General features: G+C 36.8%; 1 pseudogene; it reads right to left on the bottom strand.

The window, feature by feature from the left end:
- Positions 1-16,381: 16,381 nt before the first annotated feature.
- Positions 16,382-18,385, bottom strand: LOC103099718 (olfactory receptor 11H12-like; annotated as a pseudogene).
- Positions 18,386-20,515: the final 2,130 nt, after the last annotated feature.

The raw sequence follows: 20,515 nt of genomic DNA, 5'->3' as shown, positions 1-20,515 counted from the left end.
GAGGGACAACATGGAAACTTAAATTAAACAATTAACATTTTAAACACATTTGACTAAAAGGGTAAATAATCTGGGTGATCACTGCTTAGAGTGTACCATGCACTCCATTTGGAGGCAGCAGATATGAAACATTTGAGTAGTTAAGTTAAAAATGAGGCAGAGATAATGAAAGGGGAAGGTATTATGCTTTATATTTCATCTTTATTTTTTTCTCTCTTGGAGGCAGATAGGTAGCACAATAGAGAGAGTACAGAGAGTGGAATCAGGGAGATGAGTTCCAATCTAGTTTCATACACTAATTTAAAAAATAAACTCTTACCTTCTGTCTAGGAAGTGTATGCGGCCAGATTTCAGTCCAGGACCTCACATCTCTAGGCCTGACTCTCAATCCACTAAGTTACCTAGCTGACCCTTTGAGACACTCTTAAATAGACTGATTCTTACATCTCACAACTTTTCATTGATCCAGAACTTTGTTCCAGCTGAATGCTATTAATTAAAGGCTCCTTAAGTGTAATTTGCCTTTTTAGCTCTTTAGTACAAATAAGCAGACCTAAAGGGACTCTGGCTCTTAATACTAAGCATGGCCAGAGTGACAATGGAAGGATTCTTAGAACACTTGTAGCCCAGAATCTTCACTCTTTTCAATTGTGTTTTTGGGGAACAGGTAAAGGAGCTGATGATCAAGGAAGAGGATGAAATGATGAGGTTCTAGGATCCAACAGGAGAATGAGGAAAGAGATGAGGTACCTTGCCCAAAGATAGTGTAAAAAAAACCATCTGTCATCCAAACCTATGCTTTTGACACCAAATACATGTTTATTTCTCCTAGGAAGAGGAAGCAAAGAAGAGGAAGGGAGAAATCGAAATTAAATGCATTCTGATTTTTGGGTGCTGGAGAGAGGGAATAGAGCCAAATGGTTACAAGTTACAGGACATAAGGAGCTAGAGTGATGGTAGTGGTGATATTAAGTCTTAATTTCCCCCAGTTCTGGGATGCAGAGATCAGCCCCTTTGATAGTCCCAAAAGGGCTGATGGGGATGTGGAAGAGCTAAATATTGTATCTGGGAGGGATTTGATTACTGGATCAGGGTTAGAAGAGCACCACATACCTGGAATATCAAATTGGCCAGTAGGGAAACTAAGAGTGAAAAACTGGATAAGAGGAAGCATCTTCATTATTTTTTATCAGTTTCAATAATTGGCTACACCCTTTTATTTTCTGGGACAAGATAAGGAGTTCCATGGTCCAAATTCCCATATCCTGTTCTCCTTGTATCACTGAGATTCTGAAGGAAACAAAGCAAAGGATCAAGAGGGGAATGGCATTGATGTGAAGATCTCCCAAGGTTTTTGCTAGAGGAAGAATAGAATATCAGATTATGGTCATACTCCATTTTATACAACTCTCTCAACCCTTCTCCCTGAGGGATTAATTTACTAACTCAAGAAGAACAGTACCAGGGGACAAATCATGCCAACTGTTTTCTTTCCTTGAATACTTGCCCTCTCTGGGGTCTAATCTCCAGAATGATTGTAATGTGATTTTAATTAGGGAAGCATCCATTGAATACCTACTCTGTGCAAGGCTCCCCATAATAATAATGAACAATTTTATGTCGGTTATCAATAATTTTTTGATGCTAATCCGTACCATCCATGTCCAGGTTCTCCCAATACTTTTCTTGAATAAAGTTTTTATGATGTATGAGAAAGAGGCTTCTGTGTAGTGTATGAATTTTCTCATTGTTTACTCTTAAGCCATATTTTCCAATCTATTCTCCCCCCTCTATATTTTCCTTTGCCTAATCTGCATTGAAGTTTTTGGCACTGGACTTGGAGGTAACAGTATTTGAGTTTTAATTTGACTTCTGATGCTTTTTCAATATGAGGACAAGTTGCTTAACCTGTGACAGTCTCTGCCTCATGTGTAAAAAGGGGATAACACTACACAGTGTTGTTGTGAGGATCCCCTAAGATTGTTTGTAAAGTGTTTTCTAAACCATTAAGTGCTATATGATAGCTCTTAAGATCATGTTGACTTAATTTTGTCATTGATAGCTTCTCAACATCTTTCATATATGTTGTATGTATTCTCTCTACTCATAATTATTACTAGTTCCTAGTTCAGACCCTCATTACCTCTCCTCAGATCTACAGCATTAACCTTCTACCTGATTTTCCTGTCTCAAGTCTCTCCCCACACAAATTTTTTAAACAATATTTTATTTGATCATTTCCAAGCATTATTCATTAGAGACAAAGATAATTTTCTTTTCCTCTCCCCCCCCCCCCATAGCCGACGTGTGATTCCGCTGGGTATCACATGTGTTCTTGATTCAAACCCATTTCCATGTTGTTAGTATTTGCATTAGAGTGTTCATTTAGAGTCTCTCCTCAGACATGTCCCCTCAACCACTGTAGTCAAGCAGTTGCTTTTTCTCGGTGTTTCTACTCCCATAGTTTGTCCTCTGCTTGTGGATAGTGTTTTTCTCCTAGATCCCTGAAGAATGTTCAGGGACATTACACCGTCACTAATGGAGAAGTCCATTACGTTCGATTATACCACAGTGTGTTTGTCTCTGTGTACAATGTTCTCCTGGTTCTGCTCCTCTTGCTCTGCATCACTTCCTGGAGGTTGTTCCAGTCTCCATGAAATTCCTCCACTTTATTATTCCTTTTAGCACAATAGTATTCCATCACCAACATATACCACAATTTGTTCAGCCATTCCCCAATTAAAGGGCATCCCCTCATTTTCCAATTTTTGGCCACCACAAAGAGTGCAGTTATGAATATTCTTTTACAAGTCTTTTTCCTTATTATCTCTTTGGGGTACAAACCCAGAAGTGCTATGGCTGGATCAAAGGGCAGGCAGTCTTTTATCGCCCTTTGGGCATAGTTCCAAATTGCCCTCCAGAATGGTTGGATCAGTTCACAACTCCACCAGCAATGAATTAATGTCCCTACTTTGCCACATTCCCTCCAGCATTCACTGCTTTCCTCTGCTGTCATGTAAGCCAATCTGCTAGTCCCCACACAAATTCTTTCACTTAGTTGCAGATGTGATTTTTCTAAAGCTAAGGTCTGAATATATCAATCCTTTACTTCAAAACCTCTATCCCAAACTGAGTTTCTTCCCTTTACTTCCAGGATCAAATATAAAGTCCTCTGTTAGTCATTTAAAATGCTTTGTAAACTTTTGCTTTTCTGCTTTTCCAAACTTTTTACTCTTTATTCCCCTCAATGTACTGTATGATCAAACCACATGAGCACATTATATTTACTCAAATATGAAATTTCATCTCTTTTCTTTATACTTCTAAGCTTGCTATACCTACACCTTGAATACTCTGCCATTTCACTTCAGCCTGTTAGTTTTCCTGTTTTCTGCTTTTATTAATTTTTATCATAATTTAGCTTAAATCCATTTTCTATAGGAGGCCTTTCCCTGTCCTCATAGCTATTGATGCCCTTTCTGATTGCCTTTGTCTATTCTAGATATAGTATTATGTACCTAATTATTTACATGTTGTTTCTCCATTAGAATGTAAGCTCTTTGAAAGCAGGCAGTGTGACGTTTATTATTATTATTATTATCATTATTATTAGACCCTTTCAGCACTTAGAAACTGTGCCTGGTACATATGACTCAATAAATGCTTGTTGAGCAACTACTTGATTAATTTGGAAAGTCTTATTGAAGTCTATGTAGAAGTTATTTACTTCTTCATCCTCTCAAACACATGTTGGCACATTAAAGTTTTACTTTTTTCTTGGTGATGTTTTTAGTAACACTTCTAATAAACACATCATCTTTCCATTTAGTTGTAACTTCTGGAATACATCTAAACCTCCTATATTATATCTATAATCATTTAGAAGTATTGGGCTGAGGTAGCTGAGTGGTCCAGTGGATTGAGAACCAGGCTTAAATATTGGAGGCACTGGGTTCAAATGTGGCCATACTTCCTATCTGTAACCCCAGTCAAATCATTTAATCTTCCTTGTTTGGCCCCAATATTTTTTCTGTCTTTGAATCATTATACAGAATTGATTCTAATATGGAAGTTAAAGTTTAAAAAAAATCATTTGGTCTAACTATTCCAGGGAAAACCAAGTGGGTGAAGAATGCTTGTTTGTTGGGAGTGTGTGAGCATATATGGGTTACAGAGATACATCCAGTGGTCTCTCTGAGGGTTCTAGGGGTCTCTTTGCCCAGATGTGATGTCACGGTCAGAATAAGGAGAAGTAGCAATAGTACCATGTTTCATTTATTATATAGGTTTTTTGATACGTGCTTCTTTGACACACAATCAATCAACATTTGTGACATTCTACATTTTGATTGGATATTACCAAATCACCTAAACAACACTCTTGTGATGTTACTACAACAAAGAATTATGTGATCAAACTAGGTTTCTACAACTCTCTGTGACAGGTATGATTAATGTGAATAAAGCCATTTATAGGTTAGTACTCCTTGACCTGCTGAGAGGATCATTGTGCTTTTGGTCAGCTTTCACTATCAATCATAATTACTTGGGAGATGAACAACAAAACATCTTCATATCTAGGTGTGAAGACTTCAAGCAGACCAGTTTTGGGGTTTTCCTCAATTTACAAGTTGTTTTTCTTGTGTTACTTTAAAGCGCCTAGCAATGTTGCTTGGCTTCTGTTCATCAACAAATTCACTGGAGTATAATAACTGTAGGGAACGATTTATTATAGTTCTCAAGCTTTTGGCCAATGTTTATTGTAAGGCCTTAAAGCGAGTCTTGTGCTTGAGAAAGGGGGAGTTATGTGCAATAATCTTTGGGCTTTGATTATATAATTGCAATCTTTTGGGGATACTAATTTAGAGGGATTAAAGTGGAGTATATGTTTATTGATCCTATATGTATTTGTTCTAATATTATTTCTCCTGTTTTGGGTAGAGAATAATAATCATAGCAAGTCCACTGGTGGGGGAAGTAGAGGAGAGAAATCACAGAGGGGGATGAGTGGGGGACTCAATTTCTGGGGGCTGCTTTGAAGACTTCATTTCCTCAGACTGTGACCTTGTCAGCCAGTCAGGTTATGATGTTTCCCAGCATACCACTAAATATAATGCAAAGTAACTCAGTTTACTTGCTTAGACAATATATGTATATAGCATATTGGATGCTCTCAAAAGAATAATTGTTGACTTTGTCTTTAACCCTCTAAATAGCCCATGGTGTTGGTCAATTTTTATGTTGCTCTGGACTTTTCTTACAGCAGCATTCATCTCCTTGTTACGTAGACTATAGATCAGGGGATTCATAAGTGGAGTTACTACAGAGTAAAAGAAAATTAAAATATTCTGTTTCCCAGATGCATTTCCAGCATTTGGACTAATAATATACATGACCATGAGGCTCCCATAGAACGGAGAGACTAACATCAAGGTGAACCACATTTAGAGAAGGCCTTATTACAACTAGCTGCTGAAGGTACTTTTAATATTGTTCTAAGCATCAGTGTTTAAGATCCGAGAATAAAAGGGAAAATGAGGAAAATAATAAGGAAGCTCAAAATAGAATAGAAAGAGCTCAATCTTGGTGGTAAAGAGCAGGAAAAAAACTAGTAGTGTTCTTGGGTCACAAAAAAAAAAAAAACACAATCATTGCTATTCAGGCCACATAAGGATGATTAAGTTATGAAATAGGTAGAGGAGGCCATTTTTTCAGCAGAGGAGTGATGAAAATGCCCTGTCATGATTGTGGGGTAGTGCAGATACCCACAAATGACCAAGTACCCTTCAAAAGCTGTGAGGGATAGGAAGAAAGTCTCAGTGATACCTGTGGAACAGAAAAAGTAGGTCTGAATGAAGCAGGCAGTGAAGGAGATAGTTTTGGTTTCAGAGAGGAAACTGGCCAACATGTTGTGAACTGTGGTGTTAATATAGCAGTTTTTAAGAAAGAAAAGTTAGCCAGTAGAATATACATTGGGGTATGGAGTTGGTGATCCACTTTTACTGCACAGATGATAGACTCATTCCCCATCAGAGTCAAGATGTAGGTGAGAAATAACACTCCAAACAGGAGAATCTGCATCTCTCTGGGGCAATGGAAGCTCAGTAGGATGAATTCAGTCACTCTATTTCCTCTTGCTATATTCATGGCTATAGAGTTATGAAGATAATAGATACAGCTGTGACATAAACTATCTTATTCTATATTCTTTGTGAATTTCCTGTTTTTAGGAATCTCTAGGATCCCTCCAAGATTTACTCTCTAAAATTATGTGGGTCATGTAGTGTTGTACTTTCGAAAAAGCTAAGTTTCCAATTATACATATGAATAGAGAATTATATAGGGAATGCCAATCCTTAAATTTCCAGGATCAATCTCCAATTATCCATTTCAACCATATCTCAAAGCATTCACTCCCAGAAGATATACACTCTTTTTAAAGTGTACTCCTCCTCCTCCTTCAACCAAGTGACAAACTCTTATCTCTATGCTTTTGCTCATATAATATCTCATATCTGGGATGTTATCTATCTCAGATCCGTCTTTCAAGGCTCCAAGATTCTCTCTTTCGCATGAAGTTTTCCTCAATCCATTCAGTCTTTTAGAGGAAAGCAGGGATAAAGGAATTCATAGAAACACTTTTGATCAGAATCAAGGAGTTCATAAAAGGGTGGGATTATTTTAAATGTCCAGATTGTCAGACACTTATTTCCAATTAACTGGCCCCCTATGAATATGCATAGCATATTGTACCTCTCCTATTCAATTATTATTTGCTAGTTCAGCATTTTAGCTATTCATGTAAAGATTCCTTTGAAGTGGCCAACAGCTTTTTTTATGATTTCCTTGTAATAAAATCCAATAATGGTTTTCATTCATCTTTCTATATTTCTCTATTGTGGTTAATCGTATTTGATCATCTCCTTTTTCTTCTTAATCTCTTATACCTTGATCCCTAATATAATAAACTCCTATGATTCTTTTCTTACTTCTCTTCCTACTCTCTGTTTACTTTGCAGGAGCCCCATATTTATCCTTCAACATCTATAGATGGTTGTCACAATGCTTTATTCTTTTAAAAAATTTGATTTTTATTATCATGCAAAACATTCTTGAATATGGTTCATTGTTATAAGAGCACACTCATATATAACCAAAACTCCCAAATAAAACCATAAATACACTGATGTGAAAGACAACTCCAACTGCTCTTACTCTGGAGGTTGATAACATTCCCCATCATAAATCTTTCAGGACTGTCCCAGGTCATTGCATTGTTGAGAGTAGGCCAGTTTTTCACAGTTAATCATCATAACTTATTGCTGTTATTATGTACATTGTTCTCTTTCTTCTCATTTTTCTTTGCCTCAGTTTTTATTCATTTTATAAGATTTGAATAAGGTTATTCACTATAGTGTCTTGGACATTTATTTGACTTACTCTGATTAAATGGTTGGCATGGACTAGGCAATGCTGGATCTAAAGAGCAACAAATAAAATAGTCCCAGTCCTTAAGGAGACTGGTAAGAGGCAATCTACATATAACTAATAAATACAAAGTAATTTCTTGGGAGTGGGAAGAAAAGTGGGAAATAGTAATTGGAAAAACCAAGATAATGGTAGTGGTGACACCTGAGTTAAACATTAAAGAAAGCTAGGATTCTATAAATTAGGGATGAGAATGAAATACATTCTAGGTATGGGGTAGAACTTAGAGGAGAGGAATGGAATACACATTTATTATGGCCTGGAATTTATAGTTCCTCACAAGTAGGAGATAAGAAATAGATTATTTGGTAATATCTAGTAGACCAGTTTGACTGGAATTTAGAGTTCATTAAAGAAAGGTTATGTCTAATAAACTTGGAAATGTAGACTAGAGTTAGACTGGAAAGAACTTTAAATGTCAGAGTGAGGAATTTTGTCTTTTACCCTAGTGGCAAGAGGGATTTGATATAAGGGCTTGGGTTATTGTGGAGAAGACTGTGAGCCAGGTGTGGAACCTGAGAAAGAAGGAAGGACAAGTAGGTGTTTGCCAGTCAGGTAAAGGAGTATATTTGGATGGGACAACAACCAAGGGAAGTTTGCTGATATTGATAGAATTCCTATTCAACATGGAAATGGAATAGAGAGGAAGGACTGTGCCTCATACATAAATGGGGGTGAATTTCTGCAGAGAAAACTGAAAGATGAAATGTCTTCTCAGGGAAGTCAGACCTTTACGAACTTCAGAAGATGAAAGAAGTGAAGGAGAAAAAGGCATAGGATGAAGTTTATTAATAATAACATATTATTCCAGAAGGAACTGGATTCAATTCAATTCAACACATATTTATAAAGCACTATCTATACCCAAAGACTTTTTTAGGAGGTAAAAATGCAAAATATAAAGCAAAATAGATTTTACTTTCAAGGAGTTTACATTGTCTATGATTTCTAGTTCTTCTCTGCAGGCTTAGGGACTAGTGTAATGGGGTTGAGTGGAAATGTTTCTCACATGTGCTATTTGGGATATGTTGAAAAGTATTTGTTAAATTGCATAGTAGCTAAAGGGCGATCTTGTCTTTCCTTATATTGATGCAATCTTTTTCTTGGAAGTATTTCTCTTCTTTGTGACTGTGCACAGGGCAAATGAAGACAGTGTCTTATGTAATTTATTTAGATCCTCAAGAAGAAATGCACAAGTGTACATTATTTACATGATATGTCAGGATGGATATAAAAGAGCCAAAGGGGACATGCAGGCCAAATGTTACAAATCTAATCCTACCAGAACAAATTGGTACAGTTAGTACATCAGAGAATCTTGTTCCTTTAGATATGGGATTGTCAATGATACATCATAGAGGAGATATCAGAATGTACAATTTAGATTTTTCTTTTCTGTAGTGGACCACATTTACTTAATGATCCTCTTATTCTTCACCTAACAAATGAGCTGTTGTCAGAATTTATCAATTGTTCTTTTTTTGTTTTTCCCATTTGAATTGATTTTAGTCAATTTAGAATATTATTCCTTGGTTAAAATAATCACAATATCTCCCTCCTTCCCCTCCACCCACTCTTCCTCAACCAATGTGCAATTTCATTGGGTATTACATGAGTCCTTGATCAGAACCTATTTCCAGATTGTTGTTTACACCAGGATTTTCATTTAGAATCTACATCCCAAACCATATGCCTTCGAACCATGCATTCAAGCAGTTGATTTTCTTCAGTGTTTTTACTCCCACTGTGTTTCCTCTGGATATGGTTAGGGGTTTTCCTCGTAGGTTCCTCCAAGTTTTTCAGGGTCATTGCTTTGCCACTAATGGAGAAATCCATTACATTCTATTGTACCACAGTGTATCAGTCTCTGTGTACAGTGTTTTCCTGGTTCTGCTCCTCTCAATCTGTATCAATTCCTGGAGGTTGTTCCAGTCTCCATGGAACTCCTCCACTTTATTATTCCTTTTAGCACAATAGTATTCCATCACCAACATATACCATAATTTGTTCAGCCATTCCCCAATTGAAGGGCATCCCCTCATTTTCCAATCTTTTGCCACCACAAGGAGCGCAGCTATGAATATTTTTGTACAAGTCTTTTTCCTTATAATCTCTTTGGGGTACAAACCCAGCAGTGCTATAGCTGGATCAAAGGGCAGACAGTCTTTTAGCATTCTTTGGGCATTTTTCCAAATTGGCCTCCAGAATAGTTGGATCAATTCACAACTCCACTAGCAATGAATCAATGTCCCAACTTTACCACATCCCTTCCAGCATTCATTACTTTCCTTTGCTGACATGTTAGCCAATCTGCTAGGTATGAGGTGATACCTCAGAGTTCTTTTGATTTGCATTTCTCTGATTATAAGAGATTTAGAACACTTTTTCATATGTTTATTAATAGTTTTGATTTCTTTAACTGAAAATTGCCTATTCATGTCCCTTGCCCATTTATCAATTGAAGAATGGCTTGATTTTTTGTACAACAGGTTTAGCTCTTTATAAATTTGAGTATTTAGAGCTTTGTCAGAAGATTTTGTAATGAAGATTATTTCCCAATTTGTTGCTTCCCCTCTAATTTTGGATGCATTCGTTTTTTTTTTTTTTTTTGTACAAAAGCTTTTTAATTTGCTGTAACCAAAATTATTGATTTTACATTTTGTGATTTTTTTTCTAGCTCTTTCTTGGTTTTAAAGTCTTTCCTTTCCCAAAGATCTGACAAGTATACTATTCTGTATTCTCCTAATTTGCTTGTAGTTTCCTTCTTTATATTCAGGTCATTCACCCATTCTGCATTCATCTTGGTGTAGGTTAGAGATGTTGATCCAAACCTAATCTCTCCCATACTATCTTCTAATTTTCCCAGCTGTTTTTATCAAAAGGTGGGTTTTGGTCCCCAAAACTGGGATCTTTGAGCTTATCATAGACTGTCTTGCTGAGTCATTTACCCCTAGTCTATTCCACTGATCCTCTTTTCTGTCTTTTAGCGAGTACCAAATTGTTTTGATGACCACTGCTTTATAGTATAGTTTGAGATTTGGTCCTGCAAGGCCACCTTCCTTTGCATTTTTTTTTCATGATATCCCTGGATATTCTCGATCTTGTGTTCTTCCAAATGATCTTTGTTGTGTTTTTTTCTAATTCTGTAATAAATATTTTTGGTAGTTCAATGGGTGTGGCACTAAATAAGTAAATTAATTTGGGTAGGATTACCATTTTTTTTTACATTTGCTCATCTCACCCATGAGCAATCAATGTTTTTCCAATTGTTTAGATCTAGTTTTAATTGTGTGGAGAGTGTTTTGTAGTTGTGTTCATATAGTTCCTGTGTTTGTCTTGGCAGATGGATTCCCAAGTATTTTATTTTGTCTAGGGTGATTTTAAATGGAATTTCTCTTTCTAATTCTTGATGCTGAAATGGATTGGAGATATAGAGAAATGCTGATGACTTATGCAGGTTTATTTTGTATCCTGCAACTTTGCTAAATTTATTGATTGTTTCGACTAGCTTTTTGGCTGATTCTCTAGGATTCTTTAAGTAAATCATCATATCATATGCAAAGAGTGATAGCTTGGTCTCCTCATTGCCAATTTTAATACCTTCAATTTCTTTTTCTTCTCCAATTGCTACTGCTAGTGTTTCTAGTACAATGTTAAAAAAAATAGAGGTGATAATGGGAATCCTTGTTTCACTTCTGATCTTATTGGGAAGGCTTCTAGTTTATCCCCATTGCAGATGATGTTTGCTGATGTTTTTTGATATATGCTGTTTATTATTTTTAGGAAAGGCCCTTCTATTCCTATACTTGCTAGTGTTCCACGTTCTAGTGGGAAATGCTGGCTGGATTTAATTCAAAGATTTGGAGGAGGGAACTGGGGGATGGGCATGATAGATCAAAATTAAAATTAGCCATTATTGGTCAACAGAGGCAGGAAATGAATTAGTTAAAAAGTCTATACTAATGACATGTGAATTAAGAAAATGTCAATTAATGTCAAAAAAATAAAATTCAATATTCAATAGGAATGGGTGTTGTATTTTATCAAAGGCTTTTTCTGCATCTATTGAGATAATCGTGATTTTTTTCATTTTGATTGTTAATGTGGTCAATTATGTGGATGGTTTTCCTAATGTTGAACCATCCTTGCATTTCTGGTATGAATCCTACCTGGTCATAGTGAATAACCCTTGTGATGACTTGCTGGAATCTTTTTGCTAATATCCTATTTAAGATTTTTGCATCTATATTCATTAAGGAGATTGGTCTATAGTTTTCTTTCTCTGTTTTTGACCTGCCTGACTTTGGGATCAGTACCATGTTTGTGTCATAAAATGAATTTGTTAGAACTCCTTCTTGGCTTTTTCTGTCATATAGTTTGTATAATATTGAGGTTAGTAGTTCTTTGAATGTTTGATAGAAATCATTTGTGAATCCATCTGGACCTGGGGATTTTTTCTTAGGGAGTTCTTTGATGGCTTGTTCAATTTCTTTTTCTGATATTGGGTTGTTTAGGTAATTTATTTCTTCCTCCTTTAGTTTAGGCATGTATTCATCCATATCACCTAGATTGCCATATTTGCTGCCATATAATTGGGCATAGTAGTTTTTAATGATTGCCTTAAGTTCCTCTTCATTAGAAATGAGGTCTCCCTTTTCATCTTGGATACTGTCAATTTGATTTTTTTCTTTCCTTTTTTAATTAGACTGACTAGTACTTTGTCTATTTTATTTGTTTTTTCAAAGTACCAGCTTCCAATCTTATTTATTAAATCAATAATTCCTTGACTTTCAATTTTATTAATTTCTCCTTTGATTTTTGGGATATCTTATTTAGTCTTCATCTGAGGATTTTTAATTTGTTCACTTTCTAGTTTTTTAATTTGCATGCCCAATTCATTGACCTCAGCCCTTCTTAATTTGTTAATATATGAACTCAAGGATATAAATTTCCCCATGAGTACTGCTTTGGGTGCATCCCATAGGTTTTGAAAGGATGTCTCATTATTGTCATTTTCTTCCATGAAGTTATTAATTGTTTCTATGATTTATTCTTTAACCAGTTTTGGAGAATCATATTATTTAATTTCCATTTAATTTTTGATTTACCTTTCCATGTACCCTTACTAATTATTATTTTCATTGCATTGTGATCTGAGAAGGTTACATTTATTATTTCTGCTCTTTTGCACTTATTTGCAATGTTTTTATGCCCTAATACATGGTCAATTTTTGTGAATGTACCTTGTGCAGCTGAAAAGAAGATATACTCCTTTTTGTCCTTATTTATTTTTCTCCACATGTCTACTAACTCTAATTTTTCTAAGATTTCATTCACTTCTCTTACCTCTTTCTTATTTATTTTTTTATTGATTTATCTAGTTTGTATGGAGAAAGGTTCAGGTCTCCCATTATTATAGTTTTTCTATCTATTTCCTCCTTGAGCTCCACTAGTTTCTCCTTTAGAAATTTGGATGCTATGCCATTTGGTGCATACACGTTAAGAACTGATATTTCCTCATTGTCTATACTGACTTTTATCAGGATGTAATTACCTTCCCTATCTCTTTTAACTAGATTTATTTTTACATTGGCTTTGTCAGATATCATGATTGTGATTCCTTCCTTCTTTTTATCAGTTGATTCCCAATCAATTTGGCTCCATCCTCTTACTTTCACCCTATGCATATCTGCCTTCCTCACGCATATTTCTTGTAGACAGCATATGGTAGGGTTTTGCATTCTAATCGACTCTGCTATTCACTTGCGTTTTATGGGTGAGTTTATTCCATTCACATTTAGACTTATCATTACTAGCTGTGTATTTCCCAGCATTTTGATTTCTACTCCTGGTCCTGCCTTTCTTCTTTCACTATTTCCTTCTATACCAATGTTTGTTTTTAATCAGTCCCCCTAGTTCCCACCCTTATTTTACTTCTGTTTCTATCCCTTTCCCTTATTTCCCCTCCCCCTTAATTTCCCTGTAGTTTTTCTAAAATTACCCCCCACCCTCTCCCTCCCTTCTACTGCTTCCCTCCCCACCAGTCTGTTTGTTTCCCTTCTACTCCCCTATAGGGCGCAAATCTATTCTCTGCCCCAATGGATTGGATTGTTCTTCCCTCTTTGGGTCAATTTCAAAGCACGTAAGACTTGAGTATTTCCTATCTGCAACCTCTTTACCCTTTCAGTGTATTGATGTTCTCCCCCTTCCAGCTATGAGCTTCTTTTTGACATATAAATTTACCCCCATTTCTTTCTTTTCCCATTTCTTTTAGTATTAACCTCTTTTTTAGCTCTAGTTGTGTATATATAGTAGTAGTCTCTCAGTAACTGAGGATGACGATTGTCTTTGTGCGTTTTCATCTATGATGTATAGATGAGTGTGCACAAAGACACTTCTGTGTGAAGGAGATTTAAGTGGAAAAGTCGATGCACAGAGACAGTCCCACTCTCTCAGCATTGGAAGACTAGGTCCAAGGGCACGAAAAATTGTTACACCTGGAGACTTCCTCAGCAGCATTGGATGGTCATGTTGTCCTTTGTGCTCCAACACACCCTAAGCACTCCACAGTGCTTTGCTGCATCGCCATCTCAGCCTTTGAACCTTCTATTGGTTTCTTCCATCTTTTCAGCCAAAGCAGTCTTCACATGCTGGGTGAGCAAAGCCTTGGTTCACCGGGGGTCTATGACCCAATGGCTACCTTCACAAGGTTTAGCCGGCCTGTCGAAGCTATTGCCCGGGGTGTGGCCTCTGCCACATGCTAGAAGCTACTAGGAGCCACAAGTGAGAGCTGGGTGTCAGGTGAGGGTCAGAGGCTGGAGAGCTGCCCTAGGAGGGCACAACAAGCCTTCCATACCAGAGATACTACCTCTCCCTGAGCACCCCATACACCCCATGTATATATATTTATTTGTATACATATGTATATATATTTATGCATGCAGATATCTATATGCCTATTTATGTCTTGTCCCTTTATCCTATACAGTTTGTCACTGTTCCCTGTAAGTGTAATTCTTCTAGCTGCCCAATTGATAACAACAGTTTTTAAGATTTGCCAATGACCTCTTTTCTTATAGAGATACATAACATTTTAACTTATTGATTCTCTTTTAAAATTTTTTTTTTGTTAAAATTACCTTTTGATGATTCTCTTGAGTTCTCTGCTTGGGCATTGAATTTTCTGTTCAGATCTGGTCTTTTCTTTACAAATTCTTGCAATTCTTCTATTTTGTTGAATGACCATACTTTCCCTTGAAAGAATATAGTCAGTTTTGCTGGGTAGTTGATTCTTGGTTGTAGACCTAGTTTCCTTGCTTTCCGGAATATCATATTCTATACCTTTCAGTCCTTCAGTGTGGATGCAGCCAGTTCCAGTGTTATCCTCACTGTGGTTCCATGGTATTTGAATGACTTCTTCTTGGCAGCTTGCAATATCTTTTTTTTTTTTTTTTGGTCTGATAGTTCTTCAATTTGGCTATAACATTCCTGGTTGTTGTCAGTTGGGGATTTAGTACAGGAGGTGATCTGTGGATTCTTTCAATCTCCACTTTTCCTTCTTGTTCTAGAATATCAGGGCAGTTTTCTTGAATAATTTCCTGTAGTATTGTGTCCAGGCTTTTTCTTTTGTCATGGTCTTCCAGTAGACCAATGATTCTTAAGTTGACTCTCCTGAAAAGATTTTCTAAATCTTCTGTTTTGTGAATGAGGTGCTTCATATTTTCCTCATTTTTTTTCATTCTTTTGGTTTTATTTTGTAGTGAACTGCTGCCTTGTGAGGTCACTTAATTCTAGTTGCTGTATTCTGGTTCTTAAAGACTGGATTTCATTACTGGCTTCATGGTCATCCTTCTCTTTCTGGTCTGATTTTCTATGGAGGTCATCTTTCATCTCCTTTGCCTCATCTTTCATCTTCTTTTCCTCATCTTTCATCTCCTTTTCCTCATTTCCCAGCTGGTTTATTTTGGCTTTCAAGACACTATTTTCTCATTTTAGTTCAAGTGCCTCTTTTTCCAGATGAGTTATCTTAGTTTTTAAGTTTTTTTCTCAATTGTCTTCAGCCTTTCTTAATTGTGTTTTGAATTGCATTTTGACTTCTTTCAAAGCCTGTATCCAATTCGCTGGGATTTCTGATTTATCATTTGCTGATCCCTCCCCCTCTGTTCCATTCACTGTATAGAAGCTGCCTATTGTAATTTCTTTCTTCTTTTTCTGTTGTTTGCTCATATTCACCCCTGCTTTGGTCCCCATATTTGTCTGTGCTCTTGCTTCTCTCATTTTTTTGGTTTTAGTGGCTTCTGTCAGTCTCCTCTCTTGGAGCTTTGACAGAGGATCTCTCGGTGCAGTCTGTGGTGGAAGAGTGTTGGGGTTTGAGCTTCCCTGTCCTCTGGAGGCTTTTGAATGGATTATAGTCCAGCAGTCAATGAGGGAGGGGTGTGGAGCCTGGGCTTACCTGAATTCTGAAGACTTTTGATGGGTTTAAGTTCAGCTGGGTTGGGCTGGGTGTGCTCTAAGGCCAAAAATTCCTGGAAGGGTAGAGCATATATGGAGGAACTCCACCGCTCTGGCCATGCTGATAGCTCTATGATCCCTCTCCATCTCCTTCCCTGCCATCTGTGTTTGATGCTCTGAGCTTGGCACAGCCCTGTCCTCAAGGTACACCTTCCAGACCAGCACCTTTGCCTTCCCAGAGGTTCACGCTGCTACTGGAGGCTCAGCACTCTTTGTGGTGAGGAGGAGAGGTCCTGGGACCTTCCTTCTGCCTTCCCCTTAAACCTGAGTGTTCTCAGATTCTGGCTTTTCAGGGGCTGTACCTTTTGAATTGAGTCCAGCATGAGGTTTCCTTGGCTCTGTCTTGTTGTTAGGTTTGATTTGCAGTTCCGTAGGTGTACTTGGTTTGTGATTCATAAGGAAGGGTACGCAGAGGTCTGAACTTCTGCTCCTTCTACGCCTCCATCTTCAGAATTTATCAGTTGTTAATTAATTGTAAGTATATGGCACAGAAGAAAGAGGCAGATAAGTGGCACCATAGTGAATAGAGCCCTGGGTCTGGAGTTGGGAAGACCCAAGTTCAAATTTGGATTCAAATACTTAACTAGTTATGTGACCTTTGACATTTCACCCCTCTCTGCCTCTGTTTGTTCATCTATAAGAGAAGGATCACAATTGTTTCTACCTCCTTGGGCAGTGAGAATCAAATACGATAAAAGTTGTTCTTAGCACAAGGCATTACACAGAATAAGTGCTACATAAAAGTTAGTTATTATTTTAATATTAAAAAACTTCAGCCTTGGAGTCAATATAACTCAAATTTAATTCTTATCTTTGACATACATTAGTTATGTAACAATGGGAAAGCCATTTAACTCTCAATGTTCCCAGATGCCATCTTTCACTAAAACCTTGGATTTTGGATGAATTGGCAATAGATATCAGAGAAGGGAATTTCCATTCCAGGAAGCTCCCCACCACAATGAAATCACAGATCTGGATGAAAGACTAAAAATGACCTTGGGATTGCCTATTAATGGTAACAGATAGTTCTCAAGCACTTCCCAGGACTTTTTTCAAGGCTCCCTTCATCTCCTTATTCTGGAGGCTATAAATAAGGGGATTGAAGAGAGGGGTCATCACAGAGTAGAACAAGGTAGTAAATTTCTGCATACCCTCTGCTAATCCTGATCCTGGACTCTCATGTCATCATGACTGAACCATAGAATAGAAGAACCACAGCCAGATGTGAAGAGCAGGTGGAGAAGGCCTTTAGAAGGCCTGGGGCTGAGGATACTCGAAGCATAGCTCTCAACATCAAAGTGTAAGATCCAGTGATATAGAAGATGGCAAAGATGAGGAGGGAGCTCATGGTGCCACATATGAGAACAGTCCCTGGGATTGGGACACAAGCTGAGGCCAGGTCCAGCAATGGCCCCAGGTCACACAAGAAGTCATCAATGACATTTGGACCACAGAATGGTAACTGAATGACAAGGACTACTGGGACCAAGAACCAGAGGAAACCATATACCCAACAAAAGATGACCAGGTGACTGCAGAATTTAGTGGTCATGATGGTGGGATAGTGCAGTGGAAGGCAAATGGCTAGGAAATGATCGTAGTCCATGATGGAAAGAAATAAGCACTCTGTGATACCCAGGGAAAAGAAGAAATATAACTGGAGGAGACATCGAGTAAAGGAAATGGCTTTGGTTTTAGACAGAAAATTGACCAGAGCCAAAACTCAACAGCTTTTCCACTTAGAGACAGAAGAGTCTTTGATTTTTACATCAAATGCAGAATAGAGTTAAAGAACTGAATATAAAGTATATAAACAACATTTGAATTGCACAGTAGTCATCCCCATCTCTTCACTTTTCCTTTTCTCCCATATCTAATTTGCCAAGTATTGTTGATTCTAGAACTAGGTTCTGGTTAGTGTGGGTAATGTAATCTATCTCCTGAAGCAGTTGTAGTATCTGAATTTGCAATGCTTGTTGCCATTGAAATAGAACCAATGACTTTATATTATTTTTACTTTGAAAAGTGCAAATTCAAAACTATATGGCCTCTTTAGGTGATTTGTACTAATTGTGATCCAGCTTCATATCTTGTCTTATATGAGCATTTTCTTTACCCAGACAGCCATTAATCAACCTAGGTCCACATTACCTCCCCTACCATATTGCAGCAGTCTTCTAATTGTCCCCTTGCTTCTAATGTCCTTCCCATCTTCCATAGAATTTCAAAACTGATTCCTGAAGCATAGTTCTAACCATGTCCAGCTCAAAAAGCTACAGTAGCTTCCTTTTGCCTCTAGGATAAAATAAAGCCTATCCTCCTTTTGTCATGTAATGCCCTTCACAGTTTGGCTGGAATTTATTTTTCTAGGATGATTACCCATTCCTCCTTCTTGCACTGTGCCATATACAACTTGGCCTAATTGATGTTTCCTAATTGCAAATTCTATTTCACACTTTTGTGCCTTTGTACAGGCTATTCACTATTCTTGGAATGCTTTCTTTCTTCATTTGCACATCTTGTAATCTACTCATTGAGGCTTAACTGGAGTGCTACTTCCTGCACAAGTCCTTTCTCATTTCTCCTCTGGTTGTTCGTTTTCCCTTTACTTCCCAAATTACTTAGGGTTTAATTTTTACATATTTTACTGGCATATTTTTATACATGTTGTTTCTCCTGGTAGAATTTAAGCCCCTTAAAAGCAGTGAGTCTTGTTTTTGTCTTTATATTTCTAGCTTCTGGCTTAGTATTTGACCCATCATTAGAGAATTGTTAAATCAAAAGCTGGGTAAGATCACAAAAACTAGTATGCATCATATTAAGAGATATACCTCAATATGTTATGTTCTTTAGTTATTAAGCCATTCTGTTGATTTGTTTTGAGCTTATTGTCCACTAAAACTCCCAGGGGTTTTTGGAATCTTCATATATAATGTTGCCTTTCCATTAAGTAGTTTTGAGTTTGTTTTTTTCTAAGTTATGTAAAACTACAAAACGTTTTGCTATTACATTTTATAATTTTTAGATTCAGTCTTTTATCCTCTCTTGATTCTGTCATCTAATGAATTAGTTATCTCTCTGAGATTTTTGCTATCTGGTAATTCAATAAGGATTGTACAAGAGAAGCAAAATTTTGTAGTGGAAAAATCACTAGATTTAGAGTTAGAAGATGTAAGTTTTACTCCTAGGTCAGCTACTTATTACCTGTGCGAGGCAAGTTGGATAATAAAGGAGTTAGTAAAGAAATTAACTAATTGGGATGGGAAACATGAGGAGAAAATGAGAGATGAGATTTCAGAGGGTTTTTTTGAAGAATATAATTTTTATGAATGTAAGGATATTTTGGCTCCCATCACTACCACAGTCCATCAACATTCATAAGTAAATACTTAGAAATCAGAAATAACTTTTGTTCAAGGGATCTTTGTGTAAGTATGTAGGTTTGTGAAATGCATGTTTCACAAACCTCCCAAGGCTCCCATCTCCAATTCTAGGATATAATTAAAGTAACCTTCAGGTGGGAAATAGTTCCTTACAGTTCAGCAGACCTTGTGTCTTTCTTGGCTAGATAGAAATCAAGAGTAGGAAATGGGCAAAAGGATATGTCAACTTTGACATCTATTCAGTTCTCCAGTATCAAAATAGGGCCTGGAGAGAGTCAAGATAGATTAGTCCTTTAAATGTCACTTGTCTTTAAAATAATCAAACAAAAATAAAAATATGCAAACAACAGATGTTTTGGAAGAGAGAAAAGGAATCCATCAACCCTCATTCAAGAGGTCTACTTCCAGTTCCAGAATTGCATTCAAGAGCCCTTTTGACCTAGCTTCTTAAAGTTGTTTTTAGCATCTGACCCTTATTAGAACACTCAGCTAAATTTCTGCAACTGACCAGAAGATGAACTATGGAAATATAGCTAATAGTTACTGTCTTCATTCATAGTGGATCATTTCTTCCTGATGCTTTCACCAAAGGTGTACCAGGAGAAATGACTGATAGCCCTCTAGGGTAGATCAATTTTATTTCTCTGCAAATTTTAATAAGGAAAATAATGAGACAAATCAACAATACAACAAATATCAATTTGTTGTATTTGGCAATTCTATATTCTATATATATACTATATATAATTTTGCACTTATAGAACTATATGCCAAATAACTGATATGAAGTATGAATGTACATAATGTATTTAAGGAGGGAGTGTGGCATGAGCTAGGTAGAGCAAATTTTTCTTGTATTTGGCATTTATGAATTTGCTTGTGTAGGGGATTCCCCATTTTCTTTCTTTGCCTGCCCCTCCATCAAAATATTCTGATAATTAGTTATATCTGCAACCAGAGTTTTTGGGGTACTTGCCTGGAATAACTTTCCGTAAAAAAAAAAAAAAGTATTCCCAATGGCCACAGGAGGGAGATCAGTATATGTAAATTTTTATTGGTATTCTTCGACTGTCCCTTCCCAAGATGACAGAATAAGGCTTCAAAACTATATTAAAATTGCTTAAATATAT

The sequence above is a fragment of the Monodelphis domestica genome, chromosome 1, assembly GCF_027887165.1.
Source record: "Monodelphis domestica isolate mMonDom1 chromosome 1, mMonDom1.pri, whole genome shotgun sequence".
In the NCBI taxonomy this organism is placed as follows: Eukaryota; Metazoa; Chordata; class Mammalia; order Didelphimorphia; family Didelphidae; genus Monodelphis; species Monodelphis domestica.
The sequence above is the reverse complement of the archived record's forward strand: the minus strand, read 5'-3'. Positions and strand labels throughout refer to the sequence as shown.